Source organism: Dendrobates tinctorius, unplaced genomic scaffold, assembly GCF_039654945.1.
Source record: "Dendrobates tinctorius isolate UK_male_01 unplaced genomic scaffold, ASM3965494v1 ptg000163l, whole genome shotgun sequence".
NCBI classification, from domain to species: domain Eukaryota; kingdom Metazoa; phylum Chordata; class Amphibia; order Anura; family Dendrobatidae; genus Dendrobates; species Dendrobates tinctorius.
In genome coordinates this window covers 6,709,281-6,721,700 of record NW_027361830.1, presented here as the reverse complement: position 1 = coordinate 6,721,700, position 12,420 = coordinate 6,709,281, and the positions used below count along the sequence as shown (strand labels likewise).

The 12,420-nt window shown below is 46.7% G+C and overlaps 1 protein-coding gene across 2 annotated transcripts in view; it reads left to right on the top strand.

The window, feature by feature from the left end:
- Positions 1–12,420, top strand: part of LOC141052855 (serpin B8-like) — a 53,675-nt gene that overhangs the window by 33,168 nt on the left and 8,087 nt on the right. The window lies entirely within an intron of this gene.

The window sequence follows — 12,420 nt, the reverse complement described above, 5'->3', positions numbered from 1 at the left end:
GTTAAAAATGTTTATGACATGTCAACAATATAAAGAAAAAGAGGTGATATTGTTGACCCCCCAATTAATGCTTACACTGAAAAAATAATGGACTGTGATTTCATGTGATTTGACTGCAATTTGTAGTCTCCACTAAAATTTAAAGGGGTTGTCCAGGACTGAAAAAAAATGGTGTTACACCAGTAATTGGCTTGTGTGCACAATAATTACAGTGAGTGAGATCAGCTGCAATAACACACAAAACGTGTGCACAGGTGTGGCGCTGTTTCTGGGAGAAAGCAGCCATGTCTTTGAAATCCTGGACAACTCTCATAGGCCTTCTTCATACTCCCGTGTTTCCAGTACATGTGGTATCTGTTTTCTCCATGGACCAAGTACCAACACTGCAAAGTATAGCAGAAGATTTGTCATTTATTGATGTTTTTATCCATACTGGAAAAACACTGATGACACATTGAGGGTAAAAAGGAACACACGGATGACACACTGATGGTAAAAATGGACACATGGATGACACACAGATGGAAAACACTGATGATACCGCACTGGCTTTTCGTGTACATCTTTTATACGGATGTGTGAAGGAGGCCTTGAGAGTAGTTACTAAAATCTTCAACTACTCTCACTTGTATATGAATAGGCACACAGAAGAGTAATTAAAATGCTATTACATCGACCTGTACCCTCATGAGAGCAATCATGTCTCAGTATATAACTTTGCATACACCAAGGTTGCATTGTATGATTGTGCTAATGTCAATATATAGCATGTAGAGCTATTAATCCATGAATCCATATAATTTATGTTTGTGCTTTTTTACTTGTTAGAGTTATTTGGGCATGATCCTCAGTTATCTCCTAGAAGTTGCCAAAGTGGCTTCTTAAGGTCCCGTCACATTTAGCGATGCACCAGCGATCCCGACAACGATACGACCTGCTAGTGAGCTGCCAAACAGGCAGATCTCACTAGCGATGTAGCGACGCAGCAGCGGTCGTTACTTACCTGTCAGACGCGGCGATGAAGACGTCCTCCCACCCGCGTCCACGCGTCGCTCATCGACGCCAGCAGGAAGCCCAGCAGGAAGCAGCCGACGAGAAACGGCCCAGGACGTTCTCGCGCAATCAGCGATAACCAGCGGGGGAGCCGGTCGGAGGTAAGTATCACACATAGCGATATCGCTAGCAATATCGCTGCTGTGTCACAAAATCGGTGACACTTTAGCGATATCACTAGCGATATTGCTTAGTGTGACGGGGCCGTTACATGCTGGCCAGGAGACAGTTAATAAGATTTCACGATAGCGTACAATGAAGTATGAGGGTAAAGTCTGTTGCTTCTTGTAATTATAGAAGAAACAAAGGAGGTTGGCTTGGCCTGTCATAATTCATTATGAATTCTAACTAATATGAATATGCCATTGATTAGACATAAACACTTATACCTACGTGTACAGTACATAAAGGGTGATGGAAGAACATATCATCCTTTCTACTGGACATGCTTGCCAATCTGGCTAGAGCTGGTGGAGAAAAGCTGCAGCTGTCTAGGCGGCCTGGAATATGCGCTAATATAACCTTACATTTCCACTGTACTGAAAAATAACATTCTCACAATATTTCTAAGTCAGTCAGGGCATTTACCACGTCACACGCCACACAGTTTCATAAAGCATTTCATTAGCTAGGTAAATTTTACCAAACTGAAGTAAAGCTTACTTTTTTTTCATATAGTGATGATCGAGCACTAAAATGCTTGGGTGCTTGTTGCTCCGGTCGAACATGTTTTAAGGCTCGGGTGCTCGAACCGAGCAACAAGCCCAATGTAAGTCTATGGGAAACTAAAGCATTTTTTCCGCCCCCCCGGTGGTCATTGGAGGGTCTAAAAACAGCGAAAATCGTTGGGAACATTGTTCAACTGAGATGGGAACATTATGGGCATGGGGAAGACCCCTGGAAGCATTTCTGACACTCAAGTCACTGCTGTGAACAATGTTATCCGAGTATTACGCCATTTTTACAGACTCACCAAAAACATAAAAAAACTAAACCATAATGGATTTTCCTGTGAAATATGTTAAGGAACATCCTTTCCAGGGTATTGACTTGTATAAAAGGCAAAATAAATAACCAAAAACAAATAAGCTCCTCCATCACTTGGGCTATGTTCACGTGTAGCATTTTTGATGCGTTTTTCAACTTTAGCATTGCTTTCAACCCAGACAAAAGCATTCACTGGGAAATGTCATTTTAACATTTTACAACCTTAGCTGGCCATGTGGTGTGTGACACATCCAGTTTCATTTATGAAGGAGGGACTCAAAGTCACAAAGCCAATTTTATAGGGCCATCAGGCAGTCTGTAATATTCTTAAAGGGACAGCAGTTGGTCTTTGCTATTCATAGAGAGCCATCAGCCGGCAATGCTTTGCTGTTCCCATTATTAAACAGTGGGTCTCCTATCAAGTTATTGTGTATGCAGTGTGAATGCCAGTGCTGCCCAAAAATTGGATGCACCCCAATACCCCTTTGACGAGACTTACAGGAGGGCCACCTGAAAGCAGTGTTCCCATTATTAGAAATTTGGTACTCCCATACATTTAATGCAAGACCTGCCCTGCCCCAAAGTTACACGCACCCCATAAACCAATGTACTGGATGGCCACATGAAATCAAAGTTCCCATTATTATTAATTTTGTACTCCCATACTGTTTGCCCATGAAGTGAATGCAATGCCTGCCCCAAATTTGGACGGAACCCAATACCCCTTGGAAGAGATGTGGAGGAGGGTGTTAGGAGTCAGGTTCCTGTTGCTGCACAGCGGGAATCCCGAGCCCTGCTCCCGGCGGTCTCCCATTCCTCCCCAGCCGCAGAGGAGGTTGCTCAGCAAACTCACCGGTCCCGGCACTCTGCCCAGACCACCTCCGTAGGTTTGCTTGCTGCTGCCACCTCTGGCACAGCTATGGCAATGCAGGCTGCTCAGCAGCGAGATTTTCCAGGGACTAAGTCCTCATGTCGGGCCACTGAGCATGCCCGTGGAGATCGGAGGTCACGTGCTCAGGTCCTGCTCCTGTTCGGATTGGCTCATCCGAGAAGCCAGGAAGGTCCCAGACGCTCGCGGCTATAAAAGGTTTGCATGGCCGCTCGGCCATGCGCTAGGATACTCTGTATTTTCAGACCATGACGAGTGAGTGATGTATGCACGTATGAATGTCTCTGGTGACTGACTCATTATGAAACCCCTACCCTTGGTACACATGTGTGGTGCAGCCTAGCCTGCTAGCGCCCAGGCTTAGGTGTAGGTAGGGCAGAGTCGGAGTCAGGCATTAGTCCCCATCAGTGACTCGGCACGCCACAGTGCACGGGCTCCACACTCCGTAGCCAGCGTCTATAGTGGCGTTCGCGGCAGCGACACCGTGCGCTCAGAGGGCCTAGAGGAACTCTAACCTCATGTCCTTGGGGTAGAGTTCTGTGGCCGCTTTCTGTGCGCTTTTTGGCCGGGCTCTGCGAGCTAAACAGGATCTGGTATTTGCGTTCAGCGGCTGTGCAGCTCTGTGAGTCAACCGAGTTCGCTCCTGTTCACACTGGGTGAAGTAACCCACGAGTGACTGTTTTCACACCGCTCTATTCTTCTGCCATTACCAAGCAGCAGTGTACCACCTCTGCACGGTGGACCCCGGGCTGCGAACGCACCTACTGTTATTTATAATTTGGTGCGTTCCGCCAGCCCTAACAGAGGGCCTCCTAAAAATCTCTTCCCATTACAAAGTAGCGGGTCTCCTATAATTGTAATGCCCATGCAGTAAGTGTATGGGCTGACAAACATTTCCCCTTGGGGGGTATACAGCAACATACTGCCAAAAAATTTTGTTTACAGGCATCATAAACATCCTTAAAAACAATAATGTAGGTGTTGCATCAAAGACCACAGTCACCCTGGTGATCTAGTGGTGGTGGATGAAGAGATGTGGAGGAGGAACTCATAAAGATCTCTTCCTATTACAAAGGAGCAGGTCTCCTATACTTGTAATGCACATGCAGAAAGTGTATGGGCTGACAAACATTTCCACCGGGGGGTATACAGCAACATGCTGTCAAAAAAATTTTGTTTACGGGAATTATAAATGCTCTTAAAAACAATAACGTGGGTGTTGACTCACAGACCACGGTCACCCTGGTGATCTAGTGGTGGTGGATGATGAGACATGGAGGAGGGCCTCCTAAATATCTCTTCCCATTACAAAGAAGCTGATCTCCTATACTTGTAATGCCCATGCAGTAAGTGTATGAGCTAACAAACATTTCCCCCTGTCGGTTTACAGCCATACACTGTCAAAAAAATTTGTTTAAGGGCATCATAAACACCCTGTAAAACAATAACGTGGGTGATGCATCACGGACCACGGTCACCCTGGTGATCAAGTGGTGGTGGATGATGAGGATGAGGAGAAGGAGGAAGACAACAGCAAATCGCCAAAATCAGGAACCCATGTGTGTGTGAAGAGGTGCAAGGGAATAGACCTCCCAAAAAAAGACACTGGATTTGAGTTTATGCTATGCTTCTATCATTCGGTGGTGTTGAGAAGTGTGGCCCAATCCAGCTCTTGTTTATTTTTATAAGAGTCAGCCTGTCAGCATTTTCAGTTGACAGGCGGATGTGCTTATCAGTTAAAATTCCACCAGCGGCATTAAAAACCTACTCTGACAAAATGCTAGCGGCAGGGCAGGCCAGGACCTCCAAGGCGTAGAAAGCCAGTTTATGCCACGTGTCCACCTTGGATAACCAATAATTATAAAGCACAGAGAAATCACGGAGGACATTTGTACGGCCAGCAAGGTACTCCCTCAGCATCTTCCAAAACTTTGCACTCCTTGTGAAAGTACCCCGCGCCTGTGAGATGGGAAGGACTGAGAAAACACTCCCAGAACTTGGACAGTGTTCCCCTGCTGGATTGGAGTTGTGTCTCTCTTGCCTGTACTCCTTGGTTGTCTAAGGAACTGTGACCTCTGCCGCCAGCGTTTTCACATGAGAATTTTTTTTAATAATTCCACAACAAGGGCCGTCTGGTACTTCACCTTTTTTAGTACACCTGTCTGCCTCTGAAATAAGAGATAGAAAGTTTTTCTTGTAGCATGGGTTTAGAAGTGTCACCAACCAGTAAGGATTGTCACCCAAAATTTTGAGAATGCGAGAGTCATGGTCAAGGCAGCATAACATAAACTCAGCCATGCGTGTCAGACTGCTAACAGGTGTCCTCACCAAGAGGATGACTGACCATGCTCTCCTCCTCCTCCCTGTCCTCAGTCCATCTACACTGAGCAGACAGTATGACAGTTGTGTTTGTAGTACCGCCTATAGTGCATGAAACTAGCTCCTGTTCTTTCTCCTCCTCCTCTTCCTCATTATCACCCAATCCAAGTTGGGATGAGATGAGGCTGGGCTGTGTGTAATCACCTTGTATGGTTCCTTGCTCCATCTCATTATGCTCTGCCTGCAATGCATCCTCTTTGATTGTAAGCAGAGAGGGTTTCAGAATACAGAGAAGCGGGATCGTGATACTAATTATGGTGTAATTTAGGACTCCACCAAGATGGTGAGCAGCAAAGTTTTCGAGGATAGTACATATCTCTGACATCCATGTCCACTCCTGAGGTCTTATGTGTGGAGTCTGAACTGAATACAGACGGCTTTGTTGATGCTGGTAGGCAACAACTGCCCTCTTCTTCTCACAAATACTTTCCAACATCTGCAGTGTAGAGTTCCAATATGTGGGGACATCACACAACAGTTGGTGAGACAGAAGCTGCAAATGCTGCTGAAGCATGGCAAGGGTGGCTAAAGTTGTAGCTGACTTTCTATAATGGGCACACAGGCGGCATACTTTCACAGGCATATCCGGCAGCTCCAGGTAGCTTTTGAGAAACCGTTGAGCAACAAGGTTAAGCACATGGGCCAGGCATGGTACATGTGTGAGCTCGCCTCACCTCAAAGCCACCACTAGGGTCTGGCCATTGTCACACACGACCATGCCTGGCTGTATGTTCAGCGGTGTCAGCCAAAGATCTGCCTGCTCTTTCAGAGCTGTCCACAACTCTTCAGAATTGTGCGGTTTGTCACCTAAGCATATTAGCTTCATCACAGCCTGTTGCCACTTGGCTGAGGCAGTGCTGCAGTGCTTACAGCTTGTGACTGATTTGGTCATTTCAAAGCTGGAGGCTGAAGAAGAGGTGCAGGAGCTGTAGACTGTGGGGGCAACCCTGATTGATGTGGGGCCCGCAATCCTCGGTGTCGTGAAGACGTGTTCCATCCCAAGGTCTGACTGGGTCCCGGCTTCCACTATGTTTACCCAGTGTGCTGTCAGCGAGATGCCCAAAAGCAATTGACCACGGTTCTGTGGATAGGTGGACTTTCCCAGTGACAGCATTGTTGAGGGCATGGCTAATGTTGTCGGACACGTGCTTGTATAATGCCGGGACGGCACACCGAGAGAAATAGTGGTGGCTAGGGACCGAGTACCGTGGGACGGTCGCCACCATCAGGTTGCGGAAAGCTTCCATCTCCACGAGCCTAAAAGGCAACATTTCAAGCGCAAGCAGATGAGAAAATTAGTAGTGTGGTGTTATGAATGGGTCACTGAGGAGGAGAGCGCAATAGGCTATGCCACCAGAACACCCGAGAGGTTGGTCGCTCAGCGGATTGCAGACCCCTCATCTTAACAACACAACTAGCAGTAGACGTGGAGCGTTCCTACGTTGCCCTAGACACCTCGTCACAGCCGGAGGACTAACTAAGCATAAAGACAGAAAGGTGAGATCTAAACTTCCCGGGGAAAGACCTGTGTTATGAATGGGTCACCGAGGAGAAAAAAGCAAAACACGCTAAGCCACAGAAAATCAGAGTGGTTGGTAACTATGCAGATTGCAGATCCCTGATCTTACAACACACAACTAGCAGTAGCCGTGGAACATGCCTACGATGAACCTAGATGCCTCTTCACGGCCGGAGGACTACATAAGCCTAAAGCAAGAAAAGGGAAAACTAACTGCCCCAGAGCAGACCCCCAAGGAATAGATAACCCCCATACATGTATTGACGGTGAAACAAGATGAAGGCACAAACACAGGCAGGAAAATAGGCTGAGCAAATGATGGGGCCCAAACTAACTAGACAGGAAAGGAAAGATAAGACACTATCTGCAACCTGCAAAAAACCCTACAAAAATAATGTCCAACACTTCTGATAGCAAAATTAACCCTGAAGTCACTAGACTTCTCCCACTATATCAGCACTCTGAAATATTCTGAGACAGAGCAAAAAAAGACCGAACTAGTAAGGGACAAAAAGCCAATTGGCAAAATACTGATAAATAAGAGTGGAAATTCAGCTCAGCACCCAGCCGGGGCTGGAAGAGCACACAAAAAACTGAATAGACCAACAAAATCAAGTGTGAACATTAGCAGAAAAACTTAGCTTTAGATGACTGGAACAGAGCTGAAAACCAAGAGCTGACAAGCCAGAAGGAATCACCAGCAACTGAATAGGGCGTCGGCTGTCTTATATCCAATCTGAGAATCCTGAGATCCAATCGTCATCCTCATTCTCAGGTGGCAGATCTCCACTGATCAAACCAGCCGCACCACCTCCCGTCACCACCAGAGGGAGTCCAGAAGGGGAACTCACAACTGGTGAACCAGAGAATGAACTCACAACAGACCTGGCTAGTCATTGCTTGCGTTGAGAAACATGTGATGGTGTCTCCGCGGCTTGTGTTTTGCATGCTTTTACATATTTCCCATAAGGGATGGGGGCATTTCTCTGGAGTCACTACGTTGAGAAACCTGTGATGGTGTCTCTGCAGTGTTGGATGTTGATCTCCATGAGTTCATTCATCCTCATTTTTCACAGTCTTCTACTAGGCATTGCTCCTACTGGCCAGTTTCCTACTCCACACTGATGAGGGGCAATACCCCGAAACAGCTGTCTGTGGATGGATACCATGTTTTGGCATAGGTGGTTTCCTTCATTGGAGACTGCCCTTCCCGTAGTTGTTCCTTCCTTGGGAAAGACCTGGCTAGTCATTGCTTGCGTTGAGAAACATGTGATGGTGTCTCTGCGGCTTGTGTTTTGCTAACTAAGCCTAAAGACAGAAAGGTGAAATCTAAACTGCCCCGGAGCAGATCCCCAAAGGAATAGACAGCCTCCAAACATATATTGTCGGTGAGACAAGATGAAGCACAAACACAGACAGAAAATAGACTGAGCAAATGATGGGGCCCACACTGACTAGATAGTGCCTTTTCTGTCCTGTCCTGTCTGCAATCACACGAAAACCCTAACAATTCCAACACGACTGATGTACAAAAATACTGAGGTTTGCACAAACCTCGCCCCCACTATATCAGCACTCAGGTGTGAACTGGCGGCTAGCAACAGGCTAATACAGCAGGGGACTGAGAAAACAAACACAAGATACAAAAATACAGGGCAGGAGCCAGCAGCCCCTGGGGGAGCAAGCTGACCCCTGACAGCAAGGCAAAATCAGATGCAAAGGGTTTAGCAAATGACACTTAGCTGAAAAATGCAGGATCAGGCAGGAGACAGAAATCCTCAATAAGCAAAGAAAGTAGTATCACCGGCAGCCACTGAGAGAAGTCTGCTTGCTTATGTAGTCCCAGTCACTACCCCCACTCCTCCAATTATCTTCTGCAGCTGTTGGGTTAACATCATGTTGACCAGCTCCACTACCAGCAGTATCCACCAGAGGGAGCCTTGCCTCAAAAGTCAGATTAAGAGAGTTCACAACAGTGTGGACTGTGGGGCATTGGCAGTGTATTTCCGTTTGCATTCCAAGGACTGGGGTATGGACAACTGAACGCTGTGCAGGCACAAGGACGTGGACGTGCTTGATGATGGTGCTAGTTGAGTGTGTGCAATGACAGGTGCAGGGCAAGAGGCATCTTCGCATGCACCATGGACAGGGGATTGGCTTGCACACAACACAGTGGAAGAAGCAGTGGTGTCACCCGCAAACACTGTTCTTGGCTCCTGGGGTTCGGCCCACAAATTTGGGTATTTTGCTGCCATGAGCCTGATCATGATGGTGGTTGTCAGGCTGTTAGTTTTGCTACCCCTTCTGATGCGGGCATGGCAGGTGGTGTAAATGGCCTGTTTGGGGTTATCAGCAGAGTCTTTGAAAAGCAACCAGAGTTGGGAAGACCTAACATTTGTACTGCCAACTTTGGTGGTGTTGGCGTTATGAGGAATGGTTGCCCCATTCTGTCTGCGGCCACCACATTGCTTCTACCTGCCTGTTGGGGTGCTACTCCTCCCTCCCTCTGTGTGCTGCAGTCCTCGCTCTGCATGCCCTCATGCCCTGCATGCACCCGGTTCTCCTCCTGACTTTCTGGCAATTGTGTCTCATCATGGTCCACCTCTTGTGACATGTTCCCACCGTTGCCTTCGTGTGAGCTTGGCTGCTCAAATATTTGGGCATCGCTACATTAGATCTTCTCTTGCCCTGCTTCAAGTGGACCGGGACAGAGGCCCAAATCTCTAAATGGAAAAATGAACAGCTCTTCAAAGTGTCCAAGTGTGGGATCAGTTGTCTCTGGGCACTTGGCATGGTGGGAGGAAGGAGGATCTGGGTGACGAATATGCGGTCCAAACTCACGGCTACTCAGACTTGACCGTGTGGAAGACAGAGTGGTTGTGGCAAAGTGACAGGAAGCCTTATCCACTATCCAACCAACAACTGTTATGATTGAGTCACCGTAGGAGGCAAAAACAGAAATGCTAGCTAAGTCCAGAAAACCAGAGAGGTTGGCAGCTATCGGATTGCAGACCCCTGAACCTATCAACACAACTAGCAGTAGCCGTGGGGGTTTCCTACGATGCCCTAGACCCCTCGATCACAGCCGGAGAATTAAATAGCCTAAAGACAGAAAGGGAAATCTAAACTGCCCCAGAGCAGACCCCAAAGCAAAAGGCAGCCCCCCACATATAATGACGGTGAAGCAAGAAGAAAAAACAAAACACAGACAGAAAGATAGACTGAGCAAAGACGGGGCCCAAGCTAACTAGATAGGAAAGGACAGGAAGGCTGCTGTCTGCAATCCGTGAAAAACCCTATGAAAATAAGAGCCAACAGACTGACAGTGAAAAAGGCCCTGAAGACGCTAGGCTTCAAAAAGACTATGTCAGTACTCAGGAATATTCTGAAGACAGAGCAACAGGCAAAAGGAGAATCAGCTCACCCCAGCAGGGAATGGCAGAATCCAGAAAAGCAAGGCAAACAAAAACAAAACACAAATGCTAAAAGGCAAAGCAGAAAACTTAGCTTTAGAGGAGCAGGAATCAGACTGGTTTCCTAGAAGTCCACAGAGAAATCACCCGCAGGGCAGAAGGGCGTCGGCAGCCTTATATCCAGTCCGTGACTCCACTCAGCCAGTCATCATCATTAGTCTCAGGTGCCTGATAATCAGGCTCATTACCTTCCTTTACCAGAATAGGGAGTTCACCAGACCTCAGTGACGAAGGGGAAAATGAACTCACAACAAACAACCTTTTGACACAGCTCTGGGTTCAGTTATGGTGTGCACTAGTAATTCGGACAGGAAGGTAGAGCGAAAAGATGTGGGTGTTGGTTGTGGCCCATTTTCAGCTTGCCCACAGCCTCGGCCTCTGCATAAACCATCACCATCACGTCCACTTCCCTGTCCCTTGTCACGCGCCTTGCCCATTTTAAATGGAGTACAATATTTTACACGTTCACTACAAATGACTGAATTTGGAGAGAACTTATATGTGATCTGTGTGCGGGAAAAGCACAGTTTAAAATTTCTGGCCTGTCGCTAACAATTTTTTTTCAGCAAACTGGTGTCAATAACTAGGTAAGACACAGCAAAACAAGTTCAATGGAGGCCTCAAATGCCACAATTTTTAGCCTATAGATCGATGAGGCGTGTGACGGAGATATCCCACTTTAAAATATCTGGCCTGTATTTTTTTATAGCAAAATAGTGTCAAATGTCACAATTTTTAGCCCACAGATAGATGAGGTGTTTGACAGAGATACCCCACATTAAAATATCTGTCCTGTATTTTTTTACTGCAAAATAGTGTCAATAACTAGGCTAAGACACAGCAAGAACAGTTCAATTTTTAGCCAACAGATAGATGAGGCATGTAACAGAGATACCCCACTTTAAAATATCTGGCTTGTATTTGTTTACAGCAAAATAGGGTCACTAACTAGGCTAAGACACAGCAAAATAAAATTCTATGGAACCCTCAAATGCCACAATTTTGAGCACACTGATATGTGAGGCATGTGACAAAGATACCCTACTTTAAAATATCTGTCCTGTATTTTTTTTGGCAGCAAACTGGTGTCAATAACTAGGTTAAGACACAGCAAAAAATATTCAATGGAGGGCTGAAATTGCAATATTTTGAGTGCAATGATATGTAATGCCTGTCACGCAGATTCCCCATTTTAACCCCTTTCTGCCATGAGACGTACTATCCCGTCCATGTGCCCTGGGACTTAATTCCCAGGGATGGGATAGTATGTCATAGCGATCAGTGGCGCCCACGTGGTGAGCGCCGCTGATCGCGGCCGGGTGTCAGCTGATTATCACAGCTGACCCCCGACACAATGTGTCAGGGGAGGTCACGGACCGCCCCCAACACGTTAACCCCTTGTACACCGCGATCAAACACGATCGCGGTGTACCCGGGGTTAAAGGGAAGCATCGGCAGGGAGGGGGCTCCCTCTGTGCTTCCCTGAGCCCCCCACGGCAGCGCAATGTGAAGCGCTGCTGCAGGGGGCTCCTACCCTGCAGGCCCCGCATCCAAGATGGCGACGGGGGCCTTCGGGGGCCTGCAGGGAGCCGGCTTCCTCAGTGCCTGCAAAGCGCAGGCATGAGGAAGTCTGCAGCAGTGCCTGTGACAGATCGCTGATCTGTCACAGTGATCTGTGATGTGACAGATCAGCGCTCTGTCACAGGACAGTGATGTGCCACCTGGGACAATGTAATAAAGTTAAAAAAAAAGTGTTAAAATAATTTTTAAAAAATCGCCAAATAAATTAGAAAAAATAAAAATATTCCCCCAATAAATTCATTTTTTGGAAATAAAAGAAAAAAAACAATAAAGGTACACATATTTGGTATCGCCGTGTCTGTAACAACCTGCCCTATAAAACTGTCCCATTAGTTAACCCCTTTAGCGAACCCCTTAAAAAATAAAAATAAAAAACGAAGCAAAAAATAATGATTTATTATCATACCGCCGAACAAATGTGCAATAACGCGCGATCAAAAAGACGCATATAAATATCCATGGTACCGCTGAAAACGCCATCTTGTCCCGCAAAAAATGAGCCACCATACAGCATCATCAACAAAAAAATAAAAAAGTTA